Source organism: Mus caroli, chromosome 14, assembly GCF_900094665.2.
Source record: "Mus caroli chromosome 14, CAROLI_EIJ_v1.1, whole genome shotgun sequence".
Lineage (NCBI taxonomy): Eukaryota > Metazoa > Chordata > Mammalia > Rodentia > Muridae > Mus > Mus caroli.
Window position 1 is genome coordinate 40,617,212 of NC_034583.1, and position 5,866 is coordinate 40,623,077.

General features: G+C 43.0%; 1 long non-coding RNA gene across 1 annotated transcript in view; it reads left to right on the plus strand.

Annotated features, from left to right (window-relative positions):
* Nucleotides 1-5,866, plus strand: part of LOC110308844 — a 124,506-nt gene that overhangs the window by 98,006 nt on the left and 20,634 nt on the right. The window lies entirely within an intron of this gene.

The following is a 5,866-nucleotide window of genomic DNA, read 5'->3' on the forward strand; positions in this document are numbered from 1 at the left end:
TTCTTTCTTTCTTTCTTTCTTTCTTTCTTTCTTTCTTTCTCTCTCTCTCTCTCTCTCTCTCTCTCTCTCTCTCTCTCTCTCTTTCTTTCTTTCTTCTTTCTTTCTTTTGGTGGGTTTTTCCAGACAAGGTTTCTCTGTATAGCCCTGGCTGTCCTGGAATTCACTTTGTAGATCAGGCTGGCCTGGAACTCGGAAATCTGCCTGTCTCTGCCTCCTGAGTTCTGGGATTAAAGACATGTGCCACCACGCCTGGCGGTAACAGTGTTTTCATACGAAGGGAACAGGGTCCAGGTTTTGACTCACTATAAAGTAACCAGAAGTTTTAAATATGAGAACTTTATGCATCCTGAAATAAATACATTTCTTTTAAATAGTGATTAACATGTTGCCCCTAAGTTCATTTTATAAAAGGAAAATTGGTTAGGATTCTTAAGAAAGAAATCACATTTAATTGTGAAATAAATAGAGTTACAGCCTATATTTTAAAAAGCTCTCACTTACAGGAGCCTTCTTACTGGTATTAGATTAGAATTGGATTACAGCTATATTATTTTGATTTGAGAAGACCTTCTTAAAACAACAACAGCAGCTTAAAGGGTTCGTTTTGGTTACTAGGAAAAAAAAAAACAAGAGTAGAAATATCAAAAAGAGAGCATTTTAAGGGTGAGAGGTGATAAACTATGCCAGTACCACACACGCCAATGAAAACAGAAAAGTAGATTACATTAAGATGCTTGTGTTTGCATACTGCTCTCTGGACTTCAAGTTCAGCACATAGAAAGGATTCCCAATGTCAATGCCAATGTAGGAAACTGATCACAGCCCAGCCTCCTACCCCACACTCCACTCCCAACAAGAGATAAAATGAAGTACAGCCACTGGGCTGTGAGGTGCTCTTAGCCATGCCGTTACCCTGAGAAATACAGAGGGTTGGCAGAAATTATCCTATAATGAGCAATCCATCTGGCTGCACCTAAAAATGGAACGGAAATTCCACCCTTGACTTTTCCGCAGTAGTAAATTAAAGCCTAATGTATAGTTCTAATTGCTAACATTTTCTCTCTAATTATGGTTCAGTTTGGCTAGGATTTCCGACAATCCCCTCGTTCCCCTAAAGCAAACACCAGAGAGTGTTCCAACCCCACTGGTGGCATTTATTAATAACCCCCTTGACAGATGAAAAAAATCATTATTCTATATTAAACAGGAAAAGATTTTCCCAGCAAAAGCTAATTGATTTTAAAGAAAAAATTCAGATGCTAAGGCAGAATTAATTTTATAAAGAACCCTACACACACACACACACACACACACACACACACACACAATAGCATCAAATGAAAACAGACCTCTACATAGTATAAAGATGCCTGGGTACTGTTTGGGGTACCAGCTTCATGATAAATGTGGAGGAATATCCATGATGTTTATTTACTAGGATGAAGTAACAAGAACAAAAAGTCTCTTTAATGAAGGAGTCTTACTTTGTGCCTCCGTGAAGGAAATAAAGTGCTATAAATTGGCTTCTACACCCTTTGTTTAGCCTTTTAAATTCTTATTTTTTCCTAAATTCTTTTTTAAATTATTTAATTAATTAATTTTTTTACACTCCACATTTTATCCCCACCCCCACTGTCCACCCTCCTACTGTTCCACATCCCATACCTCCTCCCTACCCCTGTCTCCACATGGATGTCTCCACTCCCACCCCACCTGATCTCTAAACTCCCTGGGGCCTCCAGTCTCTTGAGGGCTAGGTGCATCATCTCTGAATGAGCACAGACCCAGCAGTCCTCTGCTGTATGTGTGTTGGGGGCCTCATATCAGCTGGCGTATGCTGCCAGTTTGGCGATCCAGTGTTTGAAAGATCTTGGGGGTCCAGATTAATTGAGACTGCTGGTCCTCCTACAGGGTTACCCTTCTCCTCAGCTTCTTCTAGCCTTTCCCTAATTCAACCACAGGGTCAGCAGCTTCTGTCCATTGGTTGGGTGCAAATACCTACATCTGACTCTTCCAGCTGCTTGTTGGGTCTTCCGGAGTGCGGTCATGCTAGGTCCCTTTTGTGAGCTCTCCATAGCCTCAGTTATAGTGTCAAACCTTGGGACCTCTCCTTGAGCTGGATCCTTCTTTTCCTCAGGCTCCTCTCCATTCCCATCCCTGTAATTCTTTCATACAGGGACAATTCTGGGTCAGAATTTTGACTGTGGGATGGCAACCCCCTCCCTCATTTGATGCCCTGTCTTTCTGCTGGAGGTGGGCTCTACAAGTTCCCTCTTCCCATGTAGGTCATTTCATCTAAGGTCCCTCCCTTTGAGGGAGACTCAGGAGAGTCTCTCACCTCCCAGGTCTATGGTGCATTCTGGAGGGCCCCCCCCCCTCAACCTCCTACCTCCTGAGTTTGTTTGTAATAGTCAGAAGCTGGAAACAACCCAGATGTCCCATGACAGAAGAATGGATACAGAAAATGTGTTTCATTTACACAATGGAATACTATTCCACTAAGAGTGAAGACATCCTGAGTTTTGTAGGCAAATGGATGGAACTAGAAAATATGATCCTGAGTGAGGTAACTCAGACACAAAAGGACATGCATGCTAGTACTCATTAATAAGTGGATATTAGCAAAACAAACAAACAAACAAACAAACACCCCACATATAGAGTACCCAAGATGCAGTCCATGCTCAAAAAGGTCAACAAGCTGAAGTGCCCAAGTGAGGATGCCTCAGTTTCACTTGGGAGGGAGAAGAAAGCAACCACAAGGGGGGAGGGAGGGAGGGACCTGGGAGGGAAAATGGACAGGGTTGGGGATTGGGGGTTGGGTGTTGGCGGTGAGGGGTGAGGGGTGGGGGAGTGGAGGCAGGAAGGGGAACCTGGTCTGGTATTGGGTGAAGGAAAAGGACTGAAGCCCTGAGGGCCAGCAGAAAGAATGGAAGCAGGAAATTTCAGGAGGAAGGAGGTTGGGGGGGACCCTCCAGAATGCATCAGAGACCTGGGAGGTGACAGACTCTCAGGACTCAAAGGGAGGGACCCTAAATGAAATGCCCGACAGTAGGGAGAGGGAATTTACAGAGTCCATCTCCAGCAGGAAGACAGGGCGTCAAATGGGAGGAGGCATCCTCCAGTCACATTCTTATTTTTAAGAAAGCATTGTTCCTTTTAAACTTGTGCACAAGTACATGCTGCATACGGATCAGTATTTATCTGCAGGTCTCATCAGGTAGTAGGCACTCACTTTCTGGGTGGTAATTAATAAATTATAATAAATACTAAATAAAAATAAGAGTTCTGGTATTCTGAGAAGAGGCATCGTTGAAACAAAAGAAGGAAAGGAAATATGCAGGAGTCGGGCAGAATGACTCCTGAAAGCTACAGGAGAAAATAGATAGTTTTATAAGCTTAGCGGTGGTGGAGCCAAGGTGGACGGTACACAGCTTTCACTCTGCACTTCAAGTACTGGGGAGAGCCATGACTGTCTGCCTAACCTGACCATTTTGAGCAACGCTAGGAAGGAAACCCTGCTTCCCACGAAAATATTGTTAAAGTTCTAAACAATATTAGTGGTTACTAGTGAGACTTTATAATATAGTTCTACACCTCAAGTAATCATGCCTTTTGTTAGACGTATTTTTATGGGCAGATGAAGAAGTCAGAAAGAGGTAGTGGGTAGGGTCCTCAGAAGCTAGAGTTACTATGGTTGCCAACCACTTCATTTGTTGCTGGGACCAACTCAGCCCTTCTACAAGAACATCAGCTTTGGGGAGTTGGGGGCTGTGGTTTTTTTTTTTTCTTTTTTTTTTTTTTTAAGAAAAGGTCTGTCTGTGTAACTCTGGCTGTCCTGGAACTTACTTTGTAGACCAGGCTGGACTTGTGTAACTACCTTGTGTTAATATGAACACAGCATTAACAAAAATATCTGTGTCCACAATTCGTAACAGGATACTTATGGTTTAACAGTTGGGCAGCAGCAGAACAGGGCGGGTGGTGCAGGCTTCAATCTCAGCATTCGGGAGGCAGAGGCAGGCCGATCGGTCTCTGGGAGTTCAAGGCTGGCCTGGTCTACAGAGTGAGTTCCAAGACGGCCAGGTCTGTTACACAGAGAAACCCTGTCTTGGAAACAAACAAAACCAAACCAGAAACAAAATACAACCAAACAAAAGTTGGGCAGTTGAATACCTGAGCTATTCTCTGTAAATTAGGCTGCAGAACAACCAGAGGTTGTTTCCCTGGAGTTTATACTATAAGCAAGTTTAAAGTATTCCATGCTTTTTTAGGAAAACCAGCAGCACACACACAAAATACATACCATATTTTAGTCAATTATAATACAATGAAAGAGAAAGCCAACATGTAAAACCTTGTGGGCTTCCTCTCTGGCAATAACAAGTATGCCGAGGAAGAAGTGGGAACATTTCTCCTTAAAATTCTCTTTAAGACAGACGGGCAACCAAGCAAGGACCTCGGCTTGTCTCATCAAACGCAATCTACAGACCCATACCAACATCATTCTTTACAGGAAGAAAAAGCAGTTTCAAACCTTATTTTGAAGCAAAAACCAGAAGAAAACAAACAACAACTTTTCCCCTCCAACAAACATACAAACAAACAAACAAACAAAAACCCTCCAAACCTGGGGTAGTCAAAAACAAGAGTAATGAGCAAAAAAGGATAAAGGCATAGGTATCCCTATTCAGGATTCTGTGTCGTACTCCAGAGCCACAGTAATAAAACAGACACTGGAGCAACGGAAGAGACTAGAAGAGCCAGATGGGAACCCATGTGGTTACAGTCATCCTATTTTTGACACAAGTGTTAGCCAGGCAGTGGTGGCACATGCCTTTAATCCCAGCACTTGGGAGGCAGAGGCAGGTGGATTTCTGAGTTCAAGGCCAGCCTGGTCTACAGAACAGAGTGAATTCCAGGACAGCCAGGGCTATACAGAGAAACCATGTCTCGAAACACCACCACCACCACCAAACAAATAACCAAAACAACAAACAAACAAACAAAAACAAAAGCATCAAACTCATTGGAGAAAAGCCAGCCTCCCTAATAAATCCAGCTAGGGAAAGTGAACTGCTACATACATAAGAAGGAAATCATGGCTTTATGCCTTACCCAGCACAAACTGAAACAGCGTGAGCAAATACCATGGAGAATACTTGGAGATAAAGGCAGAGGATACAATCCACAGAATAGAAACAAATGTTACCAAACTCGTGGCTTTTAAATGGCCCAATAGTAAAGTTTAAACTGTCTAAACTTACAGTTCAGCTACAGCCTGTCACTTGCATGGGTGAGTTTGTGCAAGAGCTTCCAGGGAACGAGTAAGAAGACTTTCTAGAAGAAAATGTAGGCTGGCATAGTGGCCAACACATAATTCCTTCATTGGGGAGGCTAAGGCAGGAGGACCAAGTGTTGAATTGAGCCTGGGCTACACAGCAAGATCTTTATTCACAACAACAATCCCCAAAGAAACACAGAGTTTGAGTGGTAATTATTTAATAAATTTTTTTGCCACCTGTGACTGTGTTAACTTGAGCCAGTGTCACCACAAAGGACACTCAGCATGGAACTCTTCTTTCTGATTCTTTTGGTCCAGGTTTTTTCAAGACAGGGTTTTTCTGTGTAGCCCGGAACTCATTCTGTAAACCAGGCTGGTCTCAAACTCAGAGATTTGTCTTCCTCTCTCTTCCAAGTGCTGGGATCAAAGGCCACCCTACCCCACTCCACCCCCAGCTTAATTTTACCTTTTTTTTTTAAACCTCCTCTTCTCTTCTCTTCTCTTCTCTTCTCTTCTCTTCTCTTCTCTTCTCTTCTCTTCTCTTCTCTTCTCTTCTCTTCTCTTCTCTTCTCTTCTCTTCTC